General features: G+C 39.5%; 1 long non-coding RNA gene across 1 annotated transcript in view; it reads right to left on the reverse strand.

The window, feature by feature from the left end:
* The window catches only part of LOC106518239 (uncharacterized), a 6428-nt gene extending 3143 nt beyond the window's left edge, over positions 1 to 3285 (reverse strand). The window contains exon 1 of the long non-coding RNA XR_001310290.1: positions 3270 to 3285. This is a non-coding gene — a long non-coding RNA (uncharacterized LOC106518239). The remainder of the gene's footprint in view (positions 1 to 3269) is intronic.
* Positions 3286 to 15313: the final 12028 nt, after the last annotated feature.

A 15313-nucleotide genomic window follows, 5' to 3' on the forward strand; every position in this document is an offset into this window, starting at 1 on the left:
GTGGTTCAGTGCATTACTTATTAATGCCTTTTTACACCTCCCTTTCTTCATGTGTTCAATACTTTTTCCCTGTGCCATTCCACATTATTACAAATAACTTCATTTCTGGACATTTATGGTTTGATTTCTTTGTATGTATGGATCACTTGGGTTGTTACCAACATCTGGTGAAAATTTCATGTCATTAGCGCCTCTAGTAATATATTTACTGAGAAAAATGGTGACGTGTTCAATACTTTTTTTACCCGCTGTATGACATACTGTACCTGGTATGCAAACTAAGGTCCTGGGTTCAATCCCCAGTTCAAACCTGGGGGTCTTTCTGTGTAGAGTTTGTGACACAAGCACAGGTTTTGTCAAAGGTGAGCAGTTCATAACAATCAGACACAGGAAACCAGAATAACAAAGTTAAGTGCTTTTATTTACAGGTGATTGGGTAAAGGGATCCGGGTTGTGGAAGGAATGGGAAATGGCAAGTTCCAGTTTACTTGAGAATTGATTTTCTTTAGAAGATTTAACAGGTGAGGTTTTCTTACAGCTTGTGGAGATGAATGTGGCTCGGAGGAGAAGGTCCAGTTTCCAAAGGTGAGTATTACCAGGGGAGTCCAGATTTAGTTTTACAGGTTCCAAAGTACGTTGGAGGCAGACAGGCAGTGGTTCAAAGAGGATCAGGTAAGTGGCTCTTGGGCAATTGTTCTCAGACAGGACGGTGAGTGAGCAGGTCGCTTCAGGAGGTGTTATTCTATACACAGGTAAKTTCACAGGGAGACAAAGGTTAACAATATTCACGAAATCAGACTTAACTCAGGCTGAGGTGCTTTACCCTAGAGCAAGTGATGCATCAGCGAAGATCTGCTCCTCAGAAGCGCCTTAAGAATGCTGAGAGCTGATGATCCAGATGAGCTGCATCTGCATTGAGTTTGGCCAATTAGCAGGAGAGAACCAATGTCAGACACAGAATGCCTCAGTTTGCATGTTCTCTTTGTACTTGTGTGGGTTTTCTCCGGTTTCCCCCACAGCATAAAACCTTGTACCATAGGTCACCTTCAGGCCCAGGCCTCCCTAGCAAAAGAGATCAGTGATCTCGATGGAATTTGCCTGGTCAAATGGTAAATAAATAAATAGCTAAATTTCTTAATTTTCTAAATGTATTTATCTGGTGCACTACAATTTAGCAAAAAAAATACAACACATGATTCAACAAAAACAGTCATAATGTGAAAAGAGCAGACTAAAACCCTGCATGTCATTTTCACTAATTATGCTTAAACAAATGTGACTTCATAAATCTTGGGGGTTATATTGACTCAATCAAGTTATTGTGAGGGGTCATACCCCCGGAAATTACGCCTATTCTCAGAACCCACAGAAAATAACCCAAACTAAGTAACTTGACAGTCATGTGACATGAATAAAAGCCAACAGAAATCAAGATGGAAATCAGTGAAGCCAACGGTAGCTTTAACAACCATTCAGTTTTCTGTGCACTTTGGCCCAACAAAACGACATCTTCAGGCAAGTTTTTTGCAAATAAAACCAAAATTATTATATATTTTTTATTTCCATATGTTTATTTTCACTGGCATGACTACTTTGCAAAACCGTTGTAAAATCTGTTCCTATCACAATGACCACTTTTTATCGTACCAAGGTTTCGGACATCACGATTTTTAGGGAACACTACAGTAAACCCCGCCTTGTCAGTGGGGGATCCTTTCCTTACCCTGCAAGCTTTTCATTGTTCTGAACAAAGATCACAGTACAGGCCCTTGGTAATACAGTTTGTCTATCAACGCAACCAATCATATATCTTTAGATTCACTGTTGAGACTCTCGTCTCTCTAAAGCCCACAACACTTCACTTTGCATCTTCACCAAGCTGTGAACACTATAGTTCTCCACACTGTGGGAGTTCACTTCCAATCAATTTATATTTACCTTCGTCTGTTGAGCAACGAGCAGAAACAGCTTAGATGTTTCATCTCTGACAGCATTTATAAAACCAGCCTTTCTACATTAAATTTTATTCTACCCATATTTATTTTTTCGAGAGCCTCGCTCACAACATTTATATTCATAGCATACATATACGCACAGCTGTCACATCCCTGATTTAAATGTATCTCAGTGGGCATGAGAGCCCAGAAACTACTTTAGGTCTACTCTGTGGGATGGATTGCGAGCGTGTTTGGGGTTTGTGGTTGTGGAGGAGGCAGAGCAGCTCAGAATGGCAGGACTGGATGTGGTGACTCACGAGATTAGGCCATGTCAGCTTTCAGGCTGCACATTAAAAAAAGAGTTATGCTTCAGATGAAGAATTATCCTGAGGAACATTAATCAGTTATCCAAAGGCTTAGACATCCAATTAACTCTTAGATAAAGCCAAAAGAACCTTAACTGTGGACCTCTTCATTCATTTATTTATTCATTTTATTTTAATAATTTTTTAAGAATTTGCTGCTTTGCAAGTGAGCTGCCTCTTATGAAAATATGTTATGCTCAGGTTTTCAAATTTAGCTCCTGTGAGATCCATACTATTCTTAACATTTAGCTGTTATATAACTTGTAATAACTACAGTAAATCCTTTATGTAAATGACGCAATAAGTTTACATTTCTTTATTCTGCAAAGAACTAAAAAGATAACAGAGCAGCCCTGGAACAAGTGAAAAAATAATTAAGCCTTACTTTTCATATCCTTAATGCTGCACTTTGTACAAAGGAGACATGTTATGATAAACATTTATGAGATAATGAATGATAAAATCCAAAGTAAGCAGATAATAGTGCTCAGCTCTTTTTATAAATGGAGCCTTAGTGAAAGGTTTTATTAACAGGACTGTGGTCATAGCAGATTTTTCCAACCTTGAACTAGAAAAATAACCCTTGGCAGAGATTTTATTTTATTTTTTACCTGAGAAGGGTAGCTTGTGTTAAGACAATTTCAAACAATAATGCATGTGTGGTAAATGCAAATGTTTTGCTTCAGAGGAGGTACGTGAAGCCTTGGGAGTGCAGTCTGCCAGGAATTCATATCTCAAAGGCATCTCTGGGTTGAAATACCATACAGAAGTCCCCACTGATCACACCGTGTGACATCTACAAAATGAGATGCTTTATCCAAGAGCACTGTGAAAGCCATTATTCCCAACAAATTCGCACTTTAAGATCAGATTCCCCCCCGCTCGGCGTCACAGAACAGATAGCGCGCCGTCCTTGGTTATCACATCATATTTTTTCCTCTATACATCACAAATGGTGAAATGCCACATCACATAAATTTGACAGCCCACTCAAGCATTTATAAACCAATTCACACCATCTGCTAGCAGCATGACGCATTCTCTGCGATGCCTTTATATTAAGTACAGTCTTTTGGCCCATTGGTGCCACAGACATGTTCAACCCCATGCTCTCATTCAGCCATTGTTATTTTCATGGATAACAAAAGATCCCTTTAGACGGTGAGATGCTTCAACATCAATGGCTAGAGAGAAAAACAATGACGCTACATTTGAATAGACGAAATGAGCCACCAGTCTTGAAAGAATTCCTGTGACATGATTAGACATGACTGGTCAAACAGTCCATCTAAATAAACTGTCCATCTTCAGCTAATACAATCCATGCATTTTATTCTTAGTACAGAGAGGTGGTCTCTCGCAATGACATTCACAACTGTGCCATAAAAAGTGAAGAATGAGCAGTTTTGTGAAGCTGTGGTATTGTAGCTGCACAGTGAAATGAAATAATGACCACACTTTACACTGATGCCTTTTAAAGTTTTATTTCGTCTCTGTCTCTTTTTTTGACACAATGGAAACAACAAAARTACAGGCTCAAGTATTACAGCTTTRGTTTWTTTCCTCCCTCATATTAGTGTCATTCAGCAACATTTTAGCACGACTGATGARCAATCATTTCAAATAATGTTTAAAAAAATGTATGTTACAGTGTACTCCAAAAAACACCAAACCTGACTGACCACATGTAGATAAAGCCCACTAGGGACTGTTGGTTTTCCATGCATGTTGAATATAACTCATGATGCATCTGTTTTAGATAATCAGGTCAACTGTGGTCATGAGAAACAAAGTAAACCTTAAAAGTATTATTAAATTTTGATTGACATTTTATTTTTATTTAAAGTTTATTTAACTTCTTAAACTTTCATTTTATTTGATTTGTATTGTTCTGTTTTATGTGACTGTGTTTTGTTTTGTTAAAATAAAATCAATCAATAAATAAATAATAAGCAAAAATCTATTTTTATTTCTAGACAAGTCTCTTCTAATTTCAGCGTTTCTAATATTTCTTAATAATTTTTGACACTACACTACTTAAACAGTAAAACATTTCTGATACAAACATAGTCGTAAATCAAAATTAAAATTAAAAATAAATGAAATCATATCTCCTACATCTACAGATATTTTATTCTGATGTTTGCTGTTTTAGTTTTACATTTACCTGCGTTTGGATCCTTTTGTTTCATTTTTTTCTATGGAAAGTTATACCATTATCAAACCATATGGTACTTTTCTCTGTAAGGGCTATGATTATACTTTCATTTTATACAAATTTTTCTTCTTTCTGCACCCTTTTCATTCAGTAATTGTACAAAACAATAACAACTTTGTTGTTTTTTAAATGAACTTTGGAAATTCATCATGCAGAATGACAGTGTTCCAACATTTGAGAGAGAAACTTACTATCACACCTAGAGATTGACAAGGTACAACATAGATGTTACAGCGGTGGGGGGGGGGGGGGGGCAAGGATGACATGTCAGGGGAATTTGCCATAATCCCCACCATCAAGTATGAATACCAAGTCACATGTAGCATGAAGGTACACTCAAGAAGCAGAAGTCAGGAGAATAAACACGGCACCACAGTCAGGAGTGTACTTTTAGTGACAGGGCTGAAATACAAGAGTAGATGCACCCAGAGCTGAAACTGAGCAATACTCCATCTGCAATCTGAACAGCAATCTCCCAGAACAAAGACCAATATCCTTTATAGTGGCAGACATTAAAGACAGAGTTTCAGGAATGAAAAGCTGGCATGAACCAAAGCCTGACACAATTTACAACTATTGGCTGAAAAAACCGCGGCTTTACCTAAACCCATGAACCAACTGCTCCAGACTGGAAGACCAGACACACAAACCTGTGCAGTGCCTGGATTGACTGCAGAAAAGCCTGAACTCCCTCAGCCAGACCAGTGGCTATGAATACTGTGTCCAAAGTGGAACAGTCATAAGTCACTTCCTCATCATGGATGACATTAGGATGTATGCCAACAATGAAYGAGACATCGACTCACTGATCCACCTCATTAGGACAAACAGAAAGGACATTAGAATGTCATTTGGACTGGATCATTGAATGATATCCAAGAGAGGCAAGGTGGTTGTAAATGAAGGGACTGAACTTCCTGAAGGCAGCAAYGCAGATGTCCATGACATTTACAAAAGCCTTAACCATAATAAAGCTCRAAGAAATTCATCCACAACCAAGTAGGCTACCTGTAATAATGAGGCAGATCCTAAARAGCCATCTGACTGGTAAAAACAAGTCCAAGCCATCCACACAAATGTAGTGTTGTTAATCAGATAGCCTCAGCTCTTGCTTCACCATGACGGATTGACACAGTGCCCAAATCACAACAGATGCAGCACCAATCCGCCTATCAATCTCCCGCTCCATTCTTCCCTCATTCGTGAACACGATCCCAAGATACTTAAACTCCTCCACTTGGGGCAGGATCTCCTCCCCGACCCAGAGGAGGCACTCTACCCTTTTCTGGCTGAAGACCATGGTCTCAGATTTAGAGGCACTGATCCTCATCCTGGCTGCTTCACTCTCGGCTGTGTCATTATGACAAACATGATTAAACATTGATACAAGTTTACAAACTTGTGTTYACATTAATGAGCATACCGGACAAACTCCTAACCCTGGAGGAAGGTTGTGGTTTAGAATGTGATTAATCTATTCATTTATTGCTGATAACAGCACAACATTACACTTTAGAAAATGTACTTGGGGAAAAATATTAGAAAGTGTGACAGAATGAAAGTGTGATTAATTTCAAAATGCTGACAGTTTATCTTTGAAGCTAGTGGACTAAAAACTAAAATCCTCATGGTTATGTTCAAGTGTTTTCCCTTGTGTAAATACAAATTTGTAGATATAACATTTGAAAAAGCAGCTACCTTTGACTCTTTATGTAGAAGCTGGCAGGTCATAACTGCACAGGCTGTGAGTGACATAAAATAGAAAATACCCCCCACAAAAAAACTAATCAAAAACTAGCATGATTCACATAACTGCTAAACAAACTAAAAATTTTGAGCAAAAACAAACAACTTCTGACATTTAAAAAAGCAAAAAGAAAGGCAATCTGTTTCCATAAAAAAAAATGTCCCCATGGAAATGTCATGTGGTGTGTCTAAAGATACTCCAACATGCAGTGATGTAGAATATACTGTATATGATTTAATGGTGCTTGAAAGTTCAAATTGTGCTAAAGGTCATATCAACACATCTGTAACAGTGTTCTGACGGTATGCTAATCATACTCTTTCTGGAGCTCAAGCTGCAACACTACTGCCTTGCTCTGTACAGCACACAGTAGGTTGTATTTAAGCTGTTTTATAATATTTTAAAAACTTTAATAGGATAATTATTATAAAATAATAAAATGACAATCCTCTCACTAATACTATGCCTTTTTTGTGTTGTCGGGTTATGGTCGTGGACGCCTGTCCCAGCAGTCTTTTTAGCAAGAGGTGGAGTACATCCTGGACATTCAGCATAATCTGCTGGCTTCCTTAGATTGAATATTCTTTGTCCAGTGCTCAGTGCCCTGAGGCTGTTTGATATGACTTGGTGCTATATAAATAAACTAAACTGAATTTAACTGAATTGACAGGTCACCAGTCCATCTCTGGTACTATATAGAAACATGACCATGCTTCTCTACATCCACTGTTAAGGGCATTTTAAAACCCCCCAATTAACCTGATGTATAACAGTGGGAAGGACCAGAAGTATCCAAAGAAAACCCACCCTTGCTAGTGACGCATCCTTCATTGTCAGTAATGAGGGCATTGCTTTGGTCAGTCGTAGTGAAAGAGCTGAGTCAAAAGGCAAAGCTTGCAATTTATTGGTCTGTCTATGCTTCAGCGTTCACCTATCATGATGTGAGGATCATGACCGAACAAACAAGATCCCAGATACAAGCGGTGGAAATGAGCTTCCTTCATATTGCACTTGGCCTTTGAGATTAGGCCGAGGTGCTCTGTCATCCGGGGCTAGCTTGGAGAAGAGCCACATTGAAAGGAGTAAGTTAAGTTGTCCATCCATCTGACAGTCCATTTTCTTCCGCTTATCCGGGTTCGGGTCGCAGGGGCAGCAGCCTAAGCAGAGAAACCCAGACTTCCCTCTCCCTGGTCACTTGGGCCAAATCCTCTGGGAGAATCCCAAGGTGTTCCTAGGCCAGCTGAGAAACACAGTCCCTCCAGCGTGTCCTGGGTCTCCCTCTGGGCCTCCTCCTAGTGGGACATGCCTGGAACACCTCACCAGGGAGGCGTCCAGGAGGCATTCTAATCAGATGAACCACCTCAACTGGTTTTTTGACGTGGAGGAGCAGCGCCTCTACTGAGTCCCTCCCAGATGACTGAGCTTCTCACCCTATCTCTAAGGGAGAGCCCAGACACCCTGCAGAGGGAACTCATTTCGGTTGCTTGTTCTTTTGGTCACTACCTAAAGCTCGTGACCATAGATGAGGGTAGGAATGTAGACCGGCCAATTAAGGTGGTTTGGGCATAATGATTAGGATGCCTCCTGAACGCCTCCCTTTAGAGGCATGTCCCACGGATAGGAGGCCCCAGACTAGCTAGAGGGATTATGTATCCTCTCTGACCTGACAATGCCTCTTGGTCCCTGATACCATCACGTACGTCATATGTGATGACATAGATCCCTACATGATGATGTAACTCGTTCAAAGTCAAATATCTATATGAAATAAATGGCACCTCAAGGTCTGGATCCCTTCAAAGATACATTCATCCCATGGGTCTCCCACTTTGTATGGGACCAAAGCAATGTTACAAATTAACAATCGTAAATTAAACTTTCACTTTTTTAATATTTGGCTGTAGATAAGCAGTAAACTACAGCCTGAAGCCTGGAAAACGTAGACGACACCAGACACTGAATTTCATCCCTGATAATGTGGCTGCTTTTGTTTTTAACCATTTTTGATGTGAAATAATTACCTAATTACCTAAAGTTTCTGTAACCTGGCTGACCTCTTTTTTTCAAAGACATGCTCCTTTTCCTTTGTCTCTTTTMCTGATATTGCATTTACTAGAACTTTCTAGAGATTTTTTTATGTTTACTGCGTGTGTYAAACAACACTGGTCTTTGAGAATTGAGYAATTCTKTTTTTKYRTGTGTGAATTWTTTATTTATTTTTCTTTTTGCCATAGCAGTAATTTACAGCTATATGGGCTTTTTTTCCTCTAAGTGTATTCCTAAACTCTCATTTAGCGGTGTAGAATCTGCAGCAACACAGACAAAAAACAAACAAACATTGTTTAGGTAGCAACATAGTTTGAAGCACCTACTGTATCAGCATTTATAAGAGGTTAATGAATGTGTGATTTCTAGTAGTGGACACACAAGCTACAAAATCTTTTAGTGACTCAGGAACTGAGTTGTTTTTTCATGGAGACTGGATGATTAATACTTTTCTCATGCTCAAGTCAAGACAAATGCAGTGCCAAAAAAAAGTATTCACCCACTTGGATTTTAAAGCTTTTATTACTGTTAGTCACAAATCAGCCATGGTCAAACTAAATGACCTTTTTGACAAAAAAATGTCTGAGTAAAATCAAATACTGTATATATAGAGTAATACCAATTAAACACAAATGTCTAATGTGAAATACAGTATATAACTGTGTAAATATTCTTCCCTTTAAAGTGACTCTTCTAATTCAACTAAAAATAAAGACTATTGCGAACTACAAGTCAAAGGATAGATGCAAAATGTTTTCCAAGGCTTTGTTAAATCCATCATCAAGAAATAGAAGGGATATGMGACATGTGTAACTGCACTAAGAATAGGTTGTCCTCACAAACTGARTGACAATGCAAAAATGAAATCTGTGAGAGAGACCACCAAAACACCTGTTGGTTTTATTGATGTTTTGTCTTTAAAAAATGAAGCAGAGTTAGTGTGTCATTCAGCTGTTYCTCTCAGGTCTCCACTAAAACACAAAACTTCTTGCAGCATGATCCCTCAGGGATGCATTTATGAACCTTACACCGGAACTGTGACCTTGGTCTGTGGCACTACACACACAAAAGCGGTACAGGTTTTGCATACCAAGAGATGTGTCTCCTTGTGTTCAGTCCAGCAGGGWACCTCATAATAGCAGGTCGAGTGATACCTCCCTCCAACTTCCCCCTCTGTTTACTTTGTCCCGAACACCTGCTGTCTCTCAGCTGGTAAATGAGAGGGTAAAACACAAGAGGAGTGGTCTGTATATGTGGGTGTGCAACACACAAGGATTAATTGCCAATGCAGTGATAAGAGTCCTGTTTTTTTCTCTCAGCCATTTTTCATCAGAGACTTCAGAGCTCTTGCTTACAAAACCCTGCAAGCACCATTACGCTGCTGCCAAACCAGATTCCTGTGAGAATATGAGAACACATCTGTGGTGACTTCACACCTCCCTGTGATTTATGTATTTATCTATCAGCCTGACATCTGCCGTCGAATTTCGCTTGGACCAAAGGAAGGCAATTAACTAAAATCTCTGCAAGTATCAACACACTGTATCAGCTGTGTTTGGAAAAAGAGAAATAGGAAAAAACACATGCCTACTTTTTTGAAGCCAATAGGTATACTGTATCTGAAATTTGTAAGTGTTTCTCAAATGCTTTTATTTTTATTTGTCTGAGTTTCATGTTCAATAATGAAACCTTTTAGTCTCGGACTCAGACTTTGTTTATTGTCAAACAAATCATTACCGATAAGAATAAAAAACAGTTATCCAGGACTTGGTGTGTATAAAATGCAGGTAAGAAAAAAGATGATTTAATGTGAAAAGTATCATACAAATAGATGTTTGTTGCAATTTAAAATTGAATAAGAAATCATTAAAAATAATAAAATAACTAAATTGATTTAGTTTTAACTATTATGAATAAATAAAAATAATTAGTAGCAGCAGATCACARATTTTGATAAGTGCAGTGTTTTGTGTTAGTACGTATTTGGGTGAGGCGTAGTTTAGTAATCTGATTACATCTAATAAAAGCTGTTTTTCAGTCGGGGGGGGTGGGGTGGGGTGGCAGGGCATGACAATGCATGTGCAGGAAGGGTGGGGTCACAGAGGATGTAGGGGGCTCTTGTCCTGCACCTGATGGAGTAAATGTTCATGAGGGATGATGAGCTGGACCCAGTGGTCATCGGAGCAGACTGTACCACCCTCTGCAGTGCCACCTTCTCTGCCAAAGCACTGTAAAAAATGAAATGCTGGATTTACTTAATCATGTTATGTTACCTGGTTCCACTTAACTGAGTTGAGTAAATTCAAAGCAATATACCAGTTTTTTAGCCAAAGAACATGAGTATGTTGCTTTGAATTTACTCAACTCAGTTAAGTGGAACCAGGTAACATAACATGGTTAAGTAAGTCCAACATTTCATTTTTAGAATGTGTACCACACCTTAAAACTGAGCACGCAGCTCTGGGGTGTGACAGTGCTCATGATGATAGTGCAGGATGTGGTGTTGTTAATCCTGACACTTTCACAGCTAAAAAGCGTTTTAGAGTATTGCATGGAATTCTATAGAACACCAGGAGTGCATCTTGACTACTGTAGCAGCAGTGGGGCTAACCAGGCCAGGCAAGCAACTGTACATTTTGGCAAAAATAGCAAACAATAAGGAGAAACATAGAAAATTTAATGTCCTGGAATGGTCCAGTCAAAAACTTATGCTTCAGTCCAACTGCGGATCTCTGGTTTGATTCAAAGAGTTTGAAAATAAGCTAAACCATCCAACCTAGTAGGCAGTTCAGTCATAAAAAAATGTACAAAAACTCAAATGAACTAAGCTCAATTAAACAAACCTGATGCGATTTGATGCTGGAACACTGCAATGGGTGGTGACTCAAAGTACTGAGTTTTGGAGGTGTTAATACAAAAACATACACCACTTTTCAATGCGTTATAACTGTTAAAAACATTTAAAGGAATATTTTTCCTTATTCAATTTCACAAATTGGAAGTGTTTTTGTAAAAAAAAGTACTTAGAATAAATAAAAAAATCCAATTAAGTTTCTGGGTGCTTTTGCAACTTACTGTACAAACAAGAGTCAAATAGTTTCTAAATATTAGTTTGATTATTTTTGACTGCTGAAACGTTAAATGCTTAAGTTTAATTTAAACTCATAAAGAGTAAAACAAGGTGACTGACCTCTGATGACAGTTTTTATATTGTTATTATAAAAACCATGTATCAGAATGATGTGAATTCTTGCCTTTAAACAATTKAAAAGGGATGTAACAGAACTGAAGATTGAGGTCTACTACTTTAAGGTTGAAAAAGGCAAACAGCTTCAAACAGAATGGTCAATGTTCAGTCAAATTTAAGGAAAGTAATTAAAAATAACTAATTATAATTAGTTACACTATGTTTATAATGTAACTGAAGTAGCTACACTATTAATAAATTTTAAATAGTTGATTGTAATTGTTACTATTTACAATGCAAACAGACCACAGCCTCAAATATTGTTGTTCATTTCAAATCATTGTAAAATGTGAAATGAATATATTTGAATGTGTCACAGTTTTGTAGGCAAATAACCCAGGGTGCAGGCAGGTTCAAAAATTTAAAAGAATAAAGTCTTTAATATAAAGCAAAAAGGCTGACAGGACAGCACAAAAAAAACTCACAAGGCTTGGTACTCAGCTCAGGATGCATGAAAACACAACTCAGTCAGGGTTGACAGCACAATGATCGGATGAAGACAAGCTCACAAGACACTGAATATAAAGAGAAACTAATGAGGACAATGAGAAACACCTGGAGCAGACACAAGAGGAAACAGGTGAGCGAGGGTGGGGCTACAGGGCAGAGAAACACAGGGAAACATTGAAACACTAGAACAAACCAAGGAACCAAAAACACAGATCATGACAGTAACTCCCCCTTAACAACTGCTACTGATGCTGAAAAAGAAGCGGCATAGGACTCGGGGACACACGACAGACTCAACAACACAACACAACAAAATCAGGAGGACGGCCAGGAAACCATCCAACATGGGGTCCAACAGGAACTGGAGGCCCAACAGGAACAGAGAAGCCATCGGAGGAGGCGGGAGCAGAGGTGGAGCCAATGGAGGAGGCGGGAGCAGAGGTGGAGCCAAAGGAGGAGGCGGGAGCAGAGGTGGAGCCAAAGGAGGAGGCAGGAGCAGACGTGGAGTCAAAGGAAGAGGCAGGAGGTGATGAGGAGCCGGCGGAGGTTGATGGAGCCAGAGTCTTGGCGATGGCGAACACAGGTGACAGAGGGGATGAAGAGACAATGGATGATGACCCAGGTGATGAGGTGGCAACGGAAGCCGACCCAGATGTCGTGGAGGTGCTGGTAGCTGACACACAAACCTCAAGGACCGCCGACTCAGGAGACACTGGGACCGCCAACTCTGGAACCACCGTGACCACCACCTCTGGAACCACCGGGACCACCAACTAAGGATACTCAGAAGACTCAATTGCCGGAACAACCAGTTTGGGCATCGAAGGTCCTGAATCCGTTGGAGTCAGCACCGGAACAACAGGTGGGGTGGGAGGGTGGGCATTGGAGCTCCCCACCAGGACTGCGTGGGCGAACGCGACAACTTTCTGATGGCCAGGCAGCTGCAGCAGCTTGGGACTGATGCCAGCATGGTGACGATGTGGCGGCACAGTGAGAGTCTGAGGTCAGGAGTGGGGGACCACCGGAGCATCATCAGMGCACTGCTGACCAGGGGGTGCAACACCCGTTCCTCTGACGGCGGCAGTGGAGGAACCAGCTCTTCTGAAGCAGGGGAGAAAAGGGTGGCCCAGGAAAAAGGCTGATCAGAAAAAGACTGCCTGCATGTTGGGTATTGTGGTTCGATCATTCTGTCACGGTTTTGCAGGCGAATAACCCAGGGCGCAGGAAGGTTCAAAACTAAAAAAAATAAGTCTTTAATATAAAGCAAAAAGGCTGACAAGGCAGCACAAAAAAACTCACAAGGCTTGGTACTCAGCTCAGGATACATGAAAACACAACTCAGTCAGGGTTGACAGCACAATGATCGGACAAAGACAAGATCACAAGTCTCAGAATATAAAGAGAAACTAATGAGGACAATGAGAAACACCTGGAGCAGACACAAGAGGAAACAGGTGAGTGAGGGCGGGGCTGCAGGGCAGAGAAACACAAGGACACACTGAAACACTACAAAAAACCCAGGAACCAAAAACACAGATCATGACAGAATGTTGAAAAAAAATACATTTATTGGATCAAACCCAATAATTGCAAATTCTACAACATATATTGTAATAAAATCCTGTTTTAATGTCTATTTACACAATTCCACACAATTATTTTGCATAATGTGTACAATATTGTCTTACATAAAAGCAAAATTAAACCCTTAGACACAGACATACTGGTAATACTTAATGTAATCCTAAGTTTTGACAATTCTCCACTGTTCGTTAAAATGCAATTTCTGGATCGTGCATCCCATTGTCGGGTAACYGCCTCGCGTCATTTATTGACGAGATGAGAACAAGGAGGAGGAGCCTGTTGCCATATTTTTGAAAAGTGTAGAAAATGCATGAGAATTACCGTCCCAAACCCTAAATCTAACATTTAATATCCCTAGACATCCTATCCCTGATCTTACTATCTAAAACTAACCAGTAATCCTGATCCCTAWTTTTAACCACGGACCCCAACTTACAAACCCCATGTGGMGTGAACCTGGAAAAGCCTTGTGCGTCAATAACTGATGCGAGGAGGTTACCCGATGCGTCAAAACTGGATGCAGAGGGAACCCTGGAGTCGGGAGTGAGAATGGGCTGCATGACTGGATAGGTGACTCACAGATGATAATGCAACAACAGGAATAAAAGTAACAATAAGACATATGTTTTTTCAGATATTTCTTCTGAATCGTTTTTGGTATACTAAAAACATATTTTTCAAATAAAATATGTGTTCTGTTTTTTTAAATTTCATCTCTTATAAAAAAGTTTTCATTTTCAAAGGTTTGACTTAAACACATGTCTATTTGAGAGCCGACACTAGAATTTATTTCTGGATCTGCAGAAGAGCATACACAAACTTTGGCAAACATAGCTTTCATGTTGCAAATTAGTTACCATGTAAAAACATTTTTAAGCCTTCTGTTCCACACAGCCCTGAGCACATGATTTATAACCCAACATTTATTTAGCTGCATTCAGCTGGGGTCCCAGGTGCACAATAGCTGCTGATGAGAAGGTGCCAATTAAAACCTGCAATGTTTGAGTGGAGAAGATCACAGTCAGTCTATACTTATAATTCTGTTTGTCTTGCTCAAAATCATGACAATTTTAAAACTTCATTAAAAAAAAGCTGCTGTGTATCTTCTGTACTGATATTCTAAAGTGCCACAGCATGGGAAGGAAAATGAAATGAGTTTCTTGACTGTCTCAGGGATAAACACAAGGAAAGAAAGGATGATCCAAAAAAGAACAAGTTTTTCCTCCTCTTGWCTTAGAAAGCAAGAGGAAGATCAGAAATTGTAGAGTCTGAGGTGAGAAAAGACGCATGTGGAATCAAATAAAGTAATGTTTATTAAAGAAAAAGCCAAYGTGGTGTCAAATCAACAAAATAACTAAACAAAAGACCCTGTTTACACAGAGCTGAGTCTCTGACACCAGCACTTTTTTTCAAACCAGGTCTCAGATTGGAACATTTCAGTAAGAGCCCCTGCGGAGGTGAGAAGCACCCCGCAGCTATGAAAACACGCATGCTCAAACAGCCGACACACATACTCCAGAAAAAAAACTATTCTAAACTATATTCTTAACATGTTACAATAAATTACAGACAGCAGAGTGTTTTTTTCTGTTTCTCACCCTTTGTAGCTTGTAGGAAAAAGCATAAAACGCATCCTAGGTGTAAAAACACTTTAGTTTATTACCTAAATCCGGACATGGATCAGAGAATGAATGAGACTGGCATCAGGGTAGTCAGATT

This window comes from Austrofundulus limnaeus, unplaced genomic scaffold (assembly GCF_001266775.1).
Source record: "Austrofundulus limnaeus strain Quisiro unplaced genomic scaffold, Austrofundulus_limnaeus-1.0 Scaffold58, whole genome shotgun sequence".
In the NCBI taxonomy this organism is placed as follows: Eukaryota; Metazoa; Chordata; class Actinopteri; order Cyprinodontiformes; family Rivulidae; genus Austrofundulus; species Austrofundulus limnaeus.